This window comes from Bombina bombina, chromosome 6 (assembly GCF_027579735.1).
Source record: "Bombina bombina isolate aBomBom1 chromosome 6, aBomBom1.pri, whole genome shotgun sequence".
NCBI lineage: Eukaryota > Metazoa > Chordata > Amphibia > Anura > Bombinatoridae > Bombina > Bombina bombina.
The window spans coordinates 970,926,929-970,944,428 of NC_069504.1; the positions used below are offsets into that span (position 1 = coordinate 970,926,929).

A 17,500-nucleotide genomic window follows, 5' to 3' on the forward strand; every position below is an offset into this window, starting at 1 on the left:
TAGTATTATTCAAGTAATTAAAACATACATGGGGGAGGAGAGAAGTGTGAGGTGTACTTTTTAAAGGGTGCATTGTGTTTTGTTTTGTTTTTAATCCCTTTTTTTGCAAAATTCTTAATTGTGTATTCAGATTCAATGCACAGCCTCAACCGAGAACACATTTGGAACTAAATTATGAGTGGAGTGCTAATTGTAGCGCACAAAAAAATATTGTGTTTTTTTCGGCTTTTTATGCACAACTGAAATAGCACACATGTGACAAGTTAAAGGTAAACGTGAGCGCAAGAGCAAAATCACAATTTACACCGTTTAGTTAGCCTGACTCCATGTAAAGGGTAGGGGAAGAAAAAGTTGCATTAAACACAACATAAATACATGTAAAAGTATAGTTACACTCAACACTGTCTGATGAAAATTATTTTAAAAAAAGTTATAAGGGTTCAAAGTTATATGGTATAAGGTGTTTGGAAAAAAAAGCACTGCAAAGAGTTTTACCTTACTTATACATACATAGACGTGTATTAATTTGCTCCCAATTATCCATTTTGCCTGCTGGAGTGTATTAAGTTGTTTACAATTTGCTCCTTTAGTTTTAGTTTAATATTTGAAATAGCTGATTTTGCATTTAGTGTCCCTACCTATACTGAAAGTTTCTATACTTAAGTATTGGTTATAGAGAAGCGTGTGTGTGTACAGAAAGTGATAAAATAAGGCGATCTGATCTCCCTGCAAGAACAATCAATTTTATTGACTGGTGGTTTCAAAGAACAAAACAAGCTTTTTCATATACAAAACAAACCTAAAGAAACATTTTCATGCTGTTTTTACTCTGCAGCTGGTATAACAAGTCATTTGAAACACATTACGAGAACAACAATTACATTGCACGGTCTTTAATAGCCCTATCCTGCTGAGTAACACAACATAATAGCGCCTGTCTTTGCAGGGGTTAGAAGAAATATAAAAGGGCATTTGTTGATTTGTTAATATGTAATATGCCCAATTGAAATAGGGCATACATTTTATATTTTTATGTCTCTTTAATTAGTAAAAAAAAATATTTTTTATGATGTCCATAGTACGGTAACTTTCTTTTCCTGGACTGCATCTGTATCAATTTTCTGGCACAGTGTTCTATGCAATATATTTTTTAAATTTTAAAGCAATGAATATATATTTCCTTGTTGATGTAAGGCTGAATAGTTTTCATGGCTCATAGAGAGAACCGCTCAGTACCATATGTGAAATGTATTGTGATGGACAGATTTAAATATATTGCTTCCTCCAACCAAATATGAAGTGCCGACCAGGTCAAGAAATTCATCTGAATAAAATAATGCGTTCTTCTCTTGCATACCTAGGAATGAAGTGACTATTACATTTCAAAATTGTTAATTTTTGGTTCCACTCAGAATAAATTTGAAAAATAAAATAAAAATTTGGAAATACAATAATTAAGATGTAAAATAAAAACAATGTACTATAAATAAATTGATACTTTTTTATAATTTTGGGGCGAATATGTCAGTTTAACTCTTACCTTGTTAGGCGCTTTTTTTTTTTTATTAACTCACTTTTTTTTATGGAGAAAGTGAATAAATTGTATTATAAATGTTTCTGCTCTGCTGGGCATATTCAAAATCACTAAAAAGCAATATTACAATGAAGCAGGCAAAATGTACATTATGTTAATTTATTGTGTATTTAATATTTTATTCGGATTTGATTTTAATTGCAATACAGTTATACCAGGAGAGTATGAATTTGCTGCAATAGCTCTTCAATAGTCCAGCTCCACTCACCACATGCTTTAGAGGAGCCAATTCAGACTTGTTACTGAAGTAGACAAGGCTAACTACTGTAATCTTGATAGCAAAATATCCATTATTTTTTAGTGCCTTATCTTATTTCTACTGAAGCCAAATAAGGACAGATGTGTCTTGTGAAGTCTACAGTGCGCACTTCCAGTTCATAGATTTGAAGAATCAACAATTTTCATACTGTACAGGAAAGGGGAGTGCACACAATAATGAAAGTATATTGGAGGCCATGTTTGATAAGGAGTCCTAGTTATAAAGATAGTCTTTTTGTGTTATGTCTAGCTAGGGAATAGGATATAACACTGCATTCCTTCACACTGGTCATGCATGTGCACAACAGGTGGTGTTGAAGCCATGTTCCATTCTTATATAAAATCACAAGTAGCTGAAGTAATTGAAAAAGTAGCAATATATACATTTTTTTTTTCAATATTTATTTTGGACCATGGCCCAAGATTAGATAAGTTGTTATTTAATACACTGCTACAATGACACCTTTCATTAAGTAATAATGCAGTTAAGGATTTGAGTAATTTGCTTAGTGATCGTAAATCCTAGCAATTTTTTGAAATGCTAGAAATTACCAGTGAAACAAAGAAAACATAATTTATGTAAGAACTTACCTGTTAAATTCATTTCTTTCATATTGGCAAGAGTACACGAGCTAGTGACGTATGGGATATACAATCCTACCAGGAGGGGCAAAGTTTCCCAAACCTCAAAATGCCTTTAAATACACCCCTCACCACACCCACAAGTTAGTTTAACGAATAGCCAAGTAGTGGGGTGATAAAACAAGGAGTAAAAAAGCATACAAAAAAGAGGAACTGGAAAAAAAAATTGCTTTTATACAAAAAATCATAACCACCAGAAACAGGGTGGGCCTCATGGACTCCAGCCAATATGAAATAAATGAATTTATCAGGTAAGTTCTTGCATAAATTATGTTTTCTTTCATGTAATTGGCAAGAGTCCATGAGCTAGTGACGTATGGGATAGAAATACCCAAGATGTGGAAGTCCACAGAAGAGTCACTAGAGAGGGAGGGATAAAATAAAAACAGCCATTTTCCGCTGAAAAAGTTTTTCTCATAAATAGAAAGAAAAAAACTTAAAACATTAGCAGAAGAATCAAATTGAAACAGCTGCCTGAAGAACTTTTCTACCAAAGACTGCTTCAGAAGAAATACATCAAAATGGTAAAATTTAGTAAATGTATGCAAAGAAGACCATGTTGCTGCTTTGAAAATCTGATCAACTGAAGCTTCATTCTTAAAAGCCCAAGAAGTGGAGACTGATCTAGTAGAATGAGCTGTGATCCTCTGAGGTGGGTACTGTCCCGCCTCCAAAAAAGGTTTATGAATCAAAAGCTTCAACCAAGATGCCAAAGAAATGGCAGAAGCTTTCTGCCCTTTCCTAGAACCAGAGAAGACAACAAATAGACTAGAAGTCTTCCTTAAATATTTAGTAGCTTTAATATAATATTTCAAAGCTCTTTCAACATCCAAAGAATGCAAAGATCTTTCAAGAGCATTCTTGAGATTAGGACAAAAGGAAGGAACAACAATTTCCCTACTAATGTTGTTAGAATTCACAACCTTAGGAAGAAATTTAAAAGAAGTTTGCAAAACAGCCTTATCCTGATGGAAAATAAGAAAAGGAGACTCACAAGAGAGAGCAGACAATTCGGAAACTCTTCTAGCTGAAGAGAGAGCCAAAAGAAACAACACTTTCCAAGAAAGTAGTTTAATATCCAAAGCATGCATAGGCTCAAAAGGAGAAGCCTGCAAAGTCTTCAAAACCAAATTAAGACTCCAAGAAGAAGAGATTGATTTAATAACCGGCTTGATACAAACCAAAGCCTGAACAAAACAGTGAATATCAGGAAGCTTAGCAATCTTTCTATGAAATAAAACAGAAAGAGCAGAGATTTGTCCCTTCAAAGTACTTGCAGACAAACTTTTATCCAAACCATCCTGAAGAAACTGTAAAATTCTAGGAATTCTAAAAGAATGCCAGGAGAATTTATAAAAATAACACCATGAAATATAGGTCTTCTAAACTCGATAATAAATCTTTTGTGAAACAGACTTACGAGCCTGTAGCATAGTATTAATTACTCTATGAAACCTCTATGACTAAGCATTCAATTTCCATACCTTCAAATTTAATGATTTGAGATCCTGATGGATCCTGATGGAAAACGGCCCGTGAGACAGAAGATCTGGACTTAGAGGAAGTGGCCAAGGCTGGCAACTGGACATCCAAACAAGATCCGCAAACCAAAACCTGTGAGACCATGCTGGTGCTATCAGAAACACATACGATTGTTCCATAATGATCTTGGAGATCACTTTTGGAAGAAGGACTAGAGGCGGAAAGATATAAGCAGGTTAGTAAAACCAAGAAACTGCTAAGCATCCACCATCTCCGCCTGCGGATCCCTGGACCTTAACAGGTACCTGGGAAGTTTCTTGTTCAGATGAGAAGCCATCAGATCTATTTCTGGAAGACCCTACATCTGTACAATCTGACAAAATACATCTGGATAGAAAGACCACTGCCCCTGATGTAAGGTCTGACGGCTGAGATAATCCACTTCCCAATTGTCTACACCTGGGATATGCACTGCAGAAATTAGACAAGAGCTGGATTCTGCACAAGAAAGTATCCAAGATACTTCTTTCATAGCTAGGGGACTGCGAATCCCACCCTGATGATTGACATATTCCACAGTTGTGATATTGTCTGTCTGAAAACAAATGAATGGTTCTCTCTTTAACAGAGGCCAAAGCTGAAGAGCCCTGAAAATAGCACGAAGTTCTAAAATATTGATTGGTAACCTCGCCTCTTGAGGATTCCAAACCCCTTGTGCTGTCAGAGATCCCCAGACAGCTCCCCAACCTGAAAGACTTGCATCTGTTGTGATCACAGTCCAGGTAGGACGAACAAGAGGCCCCCCTGAATTAAACAGTGATGGTCTAACCACCAAGTCAGAGAGAGTTGAATGTTGGGATTTAAGTATATCAGTTAAGATATCCGAGTATAATCCCTGCACTATTGATTCAGCATACAAAGCTGTAGAGGTCTCATGTGAAAACGAGCAAAGGGGATCCCGTCCGATGCTGCAGTCATGAGACCTAAAACTTCTATGCACATAGCCACTTAAGAGAATGATTGAGACTGAAGGTTTCGACAAGCTGAAACCAATTTCATTTGTCTCTTGCCTGTTAAGGACAGAGTCATGGACACTGAATCTTTCTGGAAACCTAAAAAGGTGACCCTTGTCTGAGGAATCGAGAAACTCTTTGGTAAAATGATCCTCCAACCATGTCTTTGAAGAAACAACACTAGTTGATTTGTGAGAGATTTGGCTAAAGACTGAGCTAGAACCAAGATATCGTCCAAATAAGGAAACACTGCAATACCCTGTCCTCTGATTACAGATAGAAGGGCACCAAGAACCTTCAAAAAGATCCTTGGAGCTGTGGCTAGGCCAAATGGAAAAGTGACAAATTGGTAATGCTTGTCTAGAAAAGAGAATCTCAGAAACAGATAGTGGTCTGGATGAATCGGAATGTGAAGATATGCATCCTGTAAGTCTATCATGGACATATAATGACCTTGCTGAACAAAAGGCAAAATAGTCCTTATAGTCACCATCTTGAAAGTTGGGACTCTTACAAAACAAATAAAAAACTTAAGATCCAGAACTGGCCTGAATTAATTTTCTTTCTTTGGGACAATGAAAAGATTCAAATAAAACCCCAGACCCTGTTCCTGAATCGGAAATGGAATTATTACCCCTGAAAGCTCCAGATCTGAAACACACTTCAGAAAAGCCTGAGCCTTCACCGGATTTGCTGGAATGTGAGAGAGAGAGAATCTTCTCACAGGAGGTCTTACTCTGAATCCATTTGATACCCTTGATAGACAATACTCTGAATCCACTGATTTTGAACAGAATCTTTCCAAATGTCTTGGAATAATTTCAATCTGCCCCCACCAGCTAAACTGGATCGAGGGCCGCACCTTCATGCAGACTTGGGGGCAGGCTTTGGTTTCTTAAAAGGCTTGAATTTATTCCAACTTGAAGAAGGTTTCCAATTGGAACTAAAGTCTTTAGGGGAAGGATTGATTTTCTGTTCCTTGTTCTGTCGAAAAGCACAAAAACGATTAGAAGCTTTAGATTTACCCTTAGTTGTTTTATCCTGAGGTAAAAAACTCCCTTCTCTCCAATGATAGTTGAAATAATTGAATCCAACTGAGAACCAAATAAATTGTTACCTTAGAAAGAAAGAGATTAGTAATCTAGGCTTAGATACCATGTCAGCATTCCAAGATTTTAGCCATAAAGCTCTTCTAGCTAAAATAGCTAAAGCCATATATTTGACATCCATTTTGATGATATAAAAAATAACATCACAGAGAAAATGATTAGCATGTTGAAGCAAACGAACAATGCTAGATACATCAGGATCTGTTTCCTGTTGCGCTAAGCTATCCATAGCAATGGCAGACCTGAGAAGATAGCCAGAATATAAATAAGTTTTCCTTAGATAAGATTCAAGTTTCCTATCTAAAGGATCTTTAAAAGAAGTACTATCTTCCATAGGAATAGTAGTAAGTTTGGCAAGAGTAGAAATAGCCCCATCAACTTTGGGGACTTTTTCTTAAAACTCTAATCTAGCCGCTGGCAAAGGGTACAAGTTTTTAAACCGAGAAGAAGGAATGAAAGAAGTACCAGGCTTAATCCATGCCTTAGCAATCACATCAGAAATAGCATCAGGAACTGGAAAAACCTCAGGAGTAACCACAGGAGGTTTATAAACAGAATTTAAAAGTTTACTAGTTTTGATATCAAGAGGACTAGACTCCTCAATATCCAAAGTAATCAACACTTCTTTCAATAAGGAACGAATATACTCAATCTTGAAAAGATAAGTAGATTTGTCAGTGTCAATGTCTGAGATAGGATCTTCTGAATCGGAGAAATCCTCATCAGAGGAGGATATTTCAGTATGTTGTCGGTCATTTAAAACTTCTCATAAATTTGATGAAATTTCTAAAGACCTTTTACGTTTATTAGAAAGTGGAATAGCAGACAAAACCTTCTGTATCGCATCAGCAATATAATTTTTCATATCAACAGGGATATCATGTACATTAGATGTTGAAGGAACAGAAACTGTACTAGTACTGATGGAAACATTTTCTGTGTGCAGAAGCTTATCATGGCAAATGTTACATACTACAGCTGGAGATATAATCTCAGCTAATTTACAACAGATACACTTAGCTTTGGTAGAACTGTAATCAGACAGCAGGGTTCCAACAGTTGCTTCTGAGACAGGATCAGATTGAGACATCTTGCAAAATCTAAAAGAAAAAACATTATAGCAAAATTTACAATTTCCTTATATGGCAGTTTCAGGAATGGGAAAAATGCAAACAACATGGCCCTCTGAGTATATAGAAGGCAAAAGGCATATAGGAAGTAGGGTGAAAAATAATACATTTTTTTAGCGCCAAGTATGAAGCAAGACACAAAAGGAAGTTGAAAATGTTTTGGTGCCAACAACATCCGGAAATGACGCAACTCGCGTCATAACAGACACAACCTCATGCAAGGAAAACCTGGCATCAACTAAGACACCGGAAATAACAAACTTGTGTCATCAAAGACGTACCTTTTGCGCCAAAAAATTCTCACGCCAAGAATGATGCAATAAATTACAGCATTTTGCGCCCTCGCGAGCCTAATTTTGCCTGCAAAAGGAAAAAACAGTCAATTTGAAAAAAGGACTCTACCCCAGGTAAGACAAATAACTTCCTAAACATGCTTCCCAAACTGAAACGGACAGTCTGCAAAAGGAAATATACATAGAACTGACTCATGGCAAATATAAGTAAAATACATATATTTAAAACTTTATATTAATACATAAAGCACCAAACCATAGCTGTGAGTGTCTTAAATAAGAAAAAAACATACTTACCGAAAGACACCCATCCACATATAGCAGATAGCCAAACCAGTACTGAAAAAGTATCAGCAGAAGTAATGGTATATAAGAGTATATTGTCGATCTGAAAAGGGAGGTAGGAGATGAATCCCTATGACCGATAACGGAGAACCTTTGAAAATATTTCCTGCAAGGAAAACCATAACATCAATTGGCGCTACTCCCTTCACATCCGTCTGACAAACACTGTACTCTGAGCGGAATTGGGCTTCAGAATGCTTAGAAGCGTTAATCATTGAAGAAAACAGAAATCAAGCACAAACTTAACCACCTCGGTAGGTGGCAACGTTTGTAAAACTGAATTGTGGGTGTGGTGAAGGGTGTATTTATAGGCATTTTGAGGTTTGGGAAACTTTGCCCCTCCTGGTAGGATTGTATATCCCATACGTCACTAGCTCATGGACTCTTGCCAATTACATGAAAGAAAGGGGCTTTTAGTCAGTCATGAAGTATAAAATACTTCATGCTGAAAGTTCCTTTATTTGTCTGAAGGGTTCTCCACGCTGAGCACCTCAGGCAGCCAATGGCAGAACGTTATTTTTCAGTGAGGTGACGTTTCCACCTCTTAGCCAATAGCTTTGCAGGCCAGCTGGCATAATGGTGGACAGCTAGCACACTATTGGCTAAGATCACCTCATTGATAAAATAGCGTTCTGCCATGGGCGGCCTGAGGCACTCAGCACAACGAATGCTGCAGAGAAATTAAGGAACTTTCAGCATGAAGTATTTTATACTTTGACTGAAAGTTCCCTTTATTTGTTGCACTGGTAAATCCTAGCATTTCAAAAACTCACTTTAATGCACATTTGCACCTAGATCACTATATATATATATTTTTATATATGTATGTTTTCTGCAGCCCACTCAAAAATAGGGCGATTTTACTTACAATTTTTCTTGGTCCAATCTAAAATTATATGAGAGCTTTAGCCCCAGCTTAGCCTCCTTTCAATGCTCTAACCCCTACATCTTCCTTGCCTTGTTGGTGTTTTGATTCCTGCTGTTTTTTGGATCATACACTATCTTCTGTCTTTCTAATGATGGACCAAACAGTGCTCAAGTATACGGGATTGGAAAAAGTCAAGATAATGTTGGGCCTGGCTGCCAATTATACAGCATCCAGGCAGTTACATTTTAAAGGACTGTACAGAAAAATTAAGAGAAATTAAACTGCTCTGCAGTTAACCCCCAGGGAACTGTGCCTTAAGACATCCATTTTTTTTGTCTCGTATTTGCACTGAACCTGCTGCAATCTTTATATGATGCATTATGTCTACAAATAATGTACATTCAGAGATAGACAGGAACATACAAGCATGTACTCTCAATTGTAATGGAAAATGGTTTGTCATAGTCATATTAAATACATTAAATATGAATTTCCATTGTTATAAAATTTAGATTCTAAATATTAGTTTTTCAAGTTTGTGCAATAGAAAGCTCCAAGCTGCCCAATCATTTTTTCCTTGTCCCTTAATTGCTCCTAGCCAGTTATACATATTATATGTCAATATATATTTTTTTTTTCTAGAACCTTACGGGGCATCTTAGCACCATACTGTGTAAGGTGTTAATTTTCAAGAAATACATTTCCTTCAGAACATCATCTGCACATTGTAAAGTTCATTCCCAATTAGCAGCATATTGCACAAGAATGGAAGCACTCAGCCATCTAATGCTTCTAATACATAATTTAAGAGGCATTTAATAGCTTTTCACATTTAAGTTTTAGAACCATAATGACAAATACCATGTAATAGACAAACCCTAGTCAGTGCTTTAACACCTACAAATGTTGGAGAAATTCCAGGCTTTATTGCAGCTGCTCAGCACTTATTTTAACCCTGCAACTTTCTGTTGGCTTTAAAGGGGTTAATTTTTGATAGTCACTGTCAGGATACCTAAACAGTTCTTGCAAACAGAAAATATATAATTCATCTCCTCCCTCCTGTAAGGGTTTAGAAGAGCTATATCAGGTCATAAATTGTATGAAGAAAGGAAGCGGCCTGGGTCTTGCACTGGTCTGTAATTGCTCTGGGCTGCTTCTGATCCCATCAGCTCTGGGATCCGGCTGCTGGAGCCGTTTTGTTGGACGGGTTAATGATGGTGAATTTCCCTGGCCGCCCTGCTAACCGCGCACATACGCTCTGCATCTCATCATACTGAGCCCCAGTAATTACACATTCAGAGCTTCCTTCAATCACTCTGCAAGGTCTCCCGAGAAGCACCGCTTCAAACTGAAAGCTCTCTGTGCGTCCGTTTCTATTTCGCTTTATCGTTCACAGCTACTTGTCTTTCTTTCATAAATTTCACACACTTGGTGTTTCTTTTGCTGTTTCATCCTGTTTGTCAGTCTTTTTGAACGTTCGTGTCAACATGTCTTTTTTTTTTTGTACTCTTTCTTTGTCTAATCTCTTTCATCTAAAGTTATACATTTTTTTTCCTTTCAATTGTTACTTCATTAGAATAAAACACACAGCCTAGGTGATTGTAACTCTTTGTTCAATATATAAAAGTACAACATATATTTTTAGATTTCTATGTAATACTGTTTCCAGAAACTTTTTCATTTGGGAAATAAAAAAAACAAAAACAATTTGCCACTAAGGGGTTGCTTTATCAAACTGCGGCAGACGGAGCGTACATACACGCCCCTGTCCGCCGCAGCTCGCCTCTGGTGGAATTCAGCATTGCACATAAGCGCTGTTTTGTGCTCATGTGCAATGCCGCCCGCGCATGGCGAATCACATGCGGGCAGGAGCCTTCAATCTCACTGGTTAGACGAGAACGGGGAGACTGAAATTTGCCACCTTAGATGTGGCGAAAGGTTAGTAAAGCAGTGGTTTGATGACCGCTGCTTTAAAATATGGACGTCGTAGGGGGTCGAAACATTTGTTTCCCTGAATAATTGTTGTCTGTTCTATCTATTCATTTAATTTAAAACCTAAACAAAAATCGAATATTAGTTAAAATAAATGTTAATGTTTCAAGGCTACAGGTGAAAAGCTCACCTGTAGCTACATACTTACTTTTATGTAAGTGAGCGCTAACCTTATCTTTTATGGAGAGAGCGCTAACCCCATCCTCTTCTTGCCACAGCCCTGGGCACACTAACAGGAGGCTTCCCAGAACCTGCACTAAACTAAGCATGCTAAGCCTCCTGTTGGTGCGGCCGGAACCTGTCAAGAAGAGTGTGGTAAGGTAATTATTTTACCCTTTAAAAGTAATTTAAAGGAAGGCAATAAATACTGACTAGTTTTGTCCAGTATTTGTTTGTTTTCTTTACATTTCATTGGTGCACGCATTTGGATATCCGTTTTCATTTTTACAACATGACAAGATTTTAAAATGTGGCAAATGCAATTAAAATAAAATATGCAAAAAATCCATTTTATTTCCAGTATCAACTTTAATGTATTCTTTTTTGGTATCCTATGTTGAAGAGCATAGCTAGGTAGGCATAGAAATGTGCACGTGTCTGAACAATATTACACATTGCTGCAAACACTGCTGACAATACTGAAGATGTGCACACTCCTGAGCATATATCTATATGTACCGTGGAAAGGTTAGGGTGAGAAACAGTGCAATGAAAGGAAACTTTAAAATTCACTGGCAGCCAGTCTGCCAGTATACAGTTAGGGTTAAAATTATTTATTATCTGTAGTGTAGAGAGCCCTCCTCACCCTCCCTGATCCCTTAGATATAGCTCTCCCCCACTGCACCGCCATATTTTTTACTGGCAATATGCTGTTCTGTAGTTTGATGGGAGCGTTTGTGTTTATTTTTCTGTATTTTAGGGATCTCACCCTTCCCACTACCCCTTCAAACAATATCACTATAGGGATCCACCACCACTCTAATTGTCCCCTTTCTCTTGTAAGGTGTTTCCAATCCACGGGTTCATCCATTACTTGTGGGATATTCTCCTTCCCAACAGGAAGTTGCAAGAGGACACCCACAGCAGAGCGGTCTATATAGCTCCTCCCCTAACTGCCACCCCCAGTCATTCTCTTGCAACTCTCAACAAGATAGGAAGCATCAAGAGATATGTGGTGACTTAGTGTAGTTTTACCTTCAATCAAGAGTTTATTTTTAAACGGTACCGGCGTTGTACTGTTTTACTCTCAGGCAGAAATTAGATGAAGAATTCTGCCTGGAGGTTGATGATCTTAGCGGTTTGTAACTAAGGTCCATTGCTGTTCTCACACATAACTGAAGAGTATGGGAAAGACTTCAGTTGGGAACGGTCTGCAGATTACCTTCTTTGAGATATGTTCAGTATATTTATTTCTAGAGAGATGAAATAAGTTCTAGAAAATGCTGACAGAGCCTTGTGTATTGGAGGTAAGCCTGATGCAGTGATTTAACAGCAACTGGGATCATGCTTACAAACAGGGTAATACTTATGTTAATACTCATATTACTTAGTGACAAAACGTTTGCATGTATACATAAATAGGACGTTTTTTCTCTGAGGGAGATAAGTCTTTATTTGGGGCCTAGTTTCCACATGGCCCTTCTGACATCCAGTACATGGTTGGAGGGGCCTATTTTCGTGCTCTAGATGCGCAGTTTTAATTCAGACTGAGACATCCAGCTTCCCTAGAGGAGTCCTCTGGCATCTGAGGACTATTATAGAGGGTTTATTTCTTCCCTAAATCGTATTTGAGGGCAGGTAGGAGCCTCAGCAGAGCTGTGGCAAGGTGTTTAACTGTTTTTTACCGGTGGTTAATGTTTTTTAAATCCGGTTTGGGGGCTAAGGCGTTAATCATCCATTTGCAAGTGGGTGCAATGTTGCTTTAGTCCTTTAGACACACTGTAAAAATTTAGAAGAATTTACTACATTTTATCACTGTTTTGCAGTTTAAGTGCTAGTTTTTTTCTCTTAAAAGCACAGTAACGTTTTTGTTTAATTACTGTTTTACACTTATTAAAGTGTTTTCCAAGCTTGCTTGTCTCATTACTAGTCTGTTAAACATGTCTGGCATTGAGGAAAATCCTTGTTCAATATGTTTAGAAGCCATTGTGGAACCCCCTCTACCAAATGTACTGAAATTTCTATAAACTATAAAGACCATATTATGGCACTTAAAGATTTATCTCCAGAGGAGTCTCTGACTGAAAAGAGGGAGACTATGCCATCTAGCTCTCCTCATGTGTCAGAACCCATAACTCCCGCTCAAGTGACGCCAAGTACATCGCGTCTAATTCTTTTACCTTACAGGACATGGCAGTTATTACTAATACCCTCACAGAGGTATTGTCCAAGCTGCCAGGGTTACATGGAAAGCGAGACAGCTCTGGGGCTAGAACAAATACAGAGCTTTCTGACGCTTTAATACCTGTGTCCGATATACCCTCACAATATTCAGAAGCTGAAGCAGGAGAGCTTCTATCTTTGGGTGACATTTCAGATTCAGGGAAGGCGTTACTTCAGCCTGACTCTGAAATGACAGCGTTTAAACGTGAACATCTCCGCTTGTTGCTCAGGGAGGTTTTAGCGACTCTGGAGGACTGTGACCCCATTGTAGTCCCAGAGAAATTGTGTAAAATGGACAAATACTTGGCAGTGCCTGTTTACACTGATGTTTTTCCAGTCCCTAAGAGGTTTTCGGAAATTATTACTAAGGAATGGGATAGACCAGGTGTGCCGTTCTCTCCCCCTCCTGCTTTTAAAAAGATCTTTCCCATAGATGCCGCAATACGGGACTTGTGGCAGACGGTCCCTAAGGTGGAGGGAGCAGTTTCTACCCTAGCTAAGCGTACAACTATCCCTGTCGAGGACAGTTGTGCTTTCCTAGATCCTATGGATAAAAAATTGGAGGGTCTCCTTAAGAAAATCTTTATACAGCAAGGTTTTATTCTCCAGCCTCTTGCATGCATTGCCCCAGTCACTGCTGCAGCGGCTTTCTGGTTCGAGTCTCTTGAGGAGGCTCTACAGGTGGAGACCCCGTTGAATGATATTTTAGACAGGATTAAAGCTCTTAAGTTAGCTAATTCCTTTATTTCTGACGCCGTTTTCCATTTAACCAAGCTAACGGCTAAGAATTCAGGTTTTGCCATTCAGGCGCGTAGGGCGCTATGGCTTAAGTCCTGGTGAGCAGACCTTACTTCAAAGTCTAAGCTTCTCAACATCCCCTTCAAAGGGCAGACCCTATTCGGGATTTGACTGAAGGAGATCATTTCTGATATTACTGGAGGAAAAGGTCACGCCCTTCCTCAAGATAGGTCCAATTAATTAAGGACCAAACAGAATAATTTTCGTTCCTTTCGAAACTTCAAGAGTGGCGCAGCTTCAGCTTCCTCTAATGCAAAGCAAGAGGGAAATTTCGCCCAGTCCAAACCAGTCTGGAGACCTAACCAGGCTTGGAACAATGGAAAGCAGGCCAAAAAACCTGCTGCTGCCTCTAAGACAGCATGAAGGAGTAGCCCCCGATCCGAGACCAGATCTAGTAGGGGGCAGACTTTCTCTCTTCGCTCAGGCTTGGGCAAGAGACGTCCAGGATCCCTGGGCATTAGAGATTGTTTCCCAGGGATATCTTCTGGAATTCAAAGGTTCATCTCCAAAGGGGAGATTTCATCTCTCACAACTATCTGCAAACCAGATAAAGAGAGAGGCATTCTTACGTTGTGTTCAAGACTTACTGGTTATGGGAGTGATCCACCCAGTTCCAAGGGAGGAACAGGGGCAGGGTTTCTATTCAAACCTGTTTATAGTTCCCAAAAAAGAGGGAACGTTCAGAACAATCTTGGATCTCAAGATTCTAAACAAATTTCTCAGGGTCCCATCTTTCAAGATGGAGACAATCCGGACCATCCTCCCTATGATCCAGGAGGGTCAATATATCTCCACATTCCGATCCACAGAGATCATCATCAGTTTCTCAGGTTAGCCTTCCTAGACAGGCATTACCAGTTTGTGGCTCTTCCCTTCAGATTAGCCACGGCGCCAAGAATCTTTACGAAGGTTCTAGGGTCCCTACTGGCGGTTCTAAGGCCGCGGGGCATAGCGGTGGCTCCTTACCTAGACGACATCCTGATCCAGGCGTCTACTTTTCAAATTGCTAAGTCCCATACGGACATTGTTCTGGTCTTTCTAAGGTCTCATGGGTGGAAGGTGAACAGAGAAAAGAGTTCTCTCTTCCCCCTCACAAGAGTTTCCTTCCTAGGAACTCTTATAGATTCAGTAGAAATGAAAATTTTTCTGACAGAAGCTTCTAACTTCCTGCCGTGTTCTTCATTGCACTTCTCGGCCGCCAGTGGCTCAGTGTATGGAAATGATCGGCCTAATGGTAGCGGCAATGGACATAGTTCCGTTTGCCCGCCTTCATCTCGGACCACTGCAACTCTGCATGCTCAATCAGTGGAATGGGAACTACACAGATTTGTCTCCTCAGTTAAATCTGGATCAAGAGACCAGGGATTCTCTTCTCTGGTGGTTATCTCGGGTCCATCTGTCCAGGGGAATGAGTTTCCGCAGGCCAGAGTGGACTATAGTGACGACAGATGCCAGCCTTCTGGGCTGGGGCGCAGTCTGGAACTCCCTGAAGGCTCGGTTTGTGGACTCAGGAGGAAGCCCTCCTTCCGATAAACATTCTGGAACTAAGAGCGATATTCAATGCTCTCCAGGCTTGGCCTCAACTAGCTACGGCCAGGTTCATCAGATTTCAGTCAGACAATATCATGACTGTAGCCTATATCAACCATCAGGGGGGAACAAGGAGTCCCCTGGCAATGATGGAGGTTTTCAAGATAATTCTTTGGGCAGAGGTTCACTCTTGCCAACTCTCAGCTATCCATATCCCAGGAGTAGAGAACTGGGAGGCGGACTTTCTAAGTCGGCAGACTTTTCATCCGGGGGAGTGGGAGCTCCATCCGGAGGTATTTGCCCAGCTGATTCAACTATGGGGCAAACCAGAACTGGATTTGATGGCGTCTCGTCAGAACGCCAAACTTCCTTGTTACGGGTCCAGGTCAAGGGATCCCCAGGCAGCGCTGATAGATGCTCTAGCAGTGCCCTGGTCCTTCAGCCTGGCTTATGTGTTTCCACCTTTTCCTCTCCTCCCTCGTCTGATTGCAAAGATCAAGCAGGAGAGAGCTTTGGTGATTTTGATAGCACCTGCGTGGCCATGCAGGACTTGGTATGCAGATCTGGTGGACATGTCATCCTTTCCACCATGGACTCTGCCGCTGAGGCAGGACCTTCTACTCCAAGGTCCTTTCAAGCATCTAAATCTAATTTCTCTGCGTCTGACTTGTTGGAGATTGAACGCTTGATTTTATCAAAACGTGGTTTCTCCGAGTCGGTCATTGATACCTTGATTCAGGCTCGTAAGCCTGTCACCAGGAAAATCTATCATAAGATATGGGGTAAATATCTTCATTGGTGTGAATCCAAGGGTTACTCATGGAGTAAGGTCAGGATTCCTAGGATATTGTCATTTCTCCAAGAAGGATTGGAAAAGGGATTATCAGCTAGTTCCTTAAAGGGACAGATTTCTGCTCTTTCTATTCTTTTGCATAAGCGTCTGGCAGATGTTCCAGACGTTCAGGCGTTTTGGCAGGCTTTAGTTAGAATCAAGCCTGTGTTTAAACCTGTTGCTCTGCCATGGAGTTTAAATTTAGTTCTTAAAGTTCTTCAAGGGGTTCCGTTTGAACCTTTGCATTCCATAGATATCAAGCTTTTATCTTGGAAAGTTTTGTTCTTAGTTTCTATCTCTTCGGCTCGAAGAGTTTCAGAATTATCGGCCTTACAGTGTGATTCCCCTTATCTGGTCTTCCATGCAGATAAGGTAGTTTTGCATACCAAACCTGGGTTTCTTCCTAAGGTGGTTTCTAATAAGAATATCAATCAGGAGATTGTTGTTCCGTCACTGTGTCCTAATCCTTCTTCAAAGAAGGAACGTCTGTTACACAATCTTGACGTGGTTCGTGCTTTAAAGTTCTATTTACAAGTTACTAAAGAGTTTCGTCAAACATCTGCATTGTTTGTTGTCTACTCTTGAAAGAGGAGAGGCCAAAAGGCTTCGGCAACTTCTCTTTCTTTTTGGCTAAGAAGCATAATCCGTTTAGCTTATGAGACTGCTGGCCAGCAGCCTCCTGAAAGAAATACAGCTCATTCCACTAGAGCGGTAGCTTCCACATGGGCTTTTAAAAATGAGGCCTCTGTTGAACAGATTTGTAAGGCGGCGTCTTCGCTTCATACTTTTTCTAAATCTTACAAATTTGATACTTTTGCTTCTTTGGAGGCTATTTTTGGGAGAAAGGTCTTACAGGCAGTGGTGCCTTCCGTTTAAGTTCCTGCCTTGTCCCTCCCTTCATCCGTGTCCTAAAGCTTTGGTATTGGTATCCCACAAGTAATGGATGAACCCGTGGACTGGATACACCTTACAAGAGAAAACAAAATTTACGCTGGGAAATGTACTGTGCGACATAGTACCTACATCTATTTGTATTATGGGGTTAATGATGAACATTTTTAGATATTACATGTCCAAGATTTTGATACAATACCCGGCCTCTATGAAAAATTACATTGCTCAGATTTAGAAGTATTTTGAGTAACCACAAATATTTAGCAACATAAACTGGCAAATAACTTCAGAATCAACTTTGCTTAAATTCTAAAAACAATGCCTTGCTGTTCCTAGCT

The 17,500-nt window shown here is 39.5% G+C and overlaps 1 protein-coding gene across 7 annotated transcripts in view; it reads left to right on the plus strand.

Moving 5' to 3' along the window:
* Positions 1 to 17,500, plus strand: part of PCDH1 (protocadherin 1) — a 282,736-nt gene that overhangs the window by 219,319 nt on the left and 45,917 nt on the right. The gene's annotated exons all lie outside the window — the stretch shown is intronic.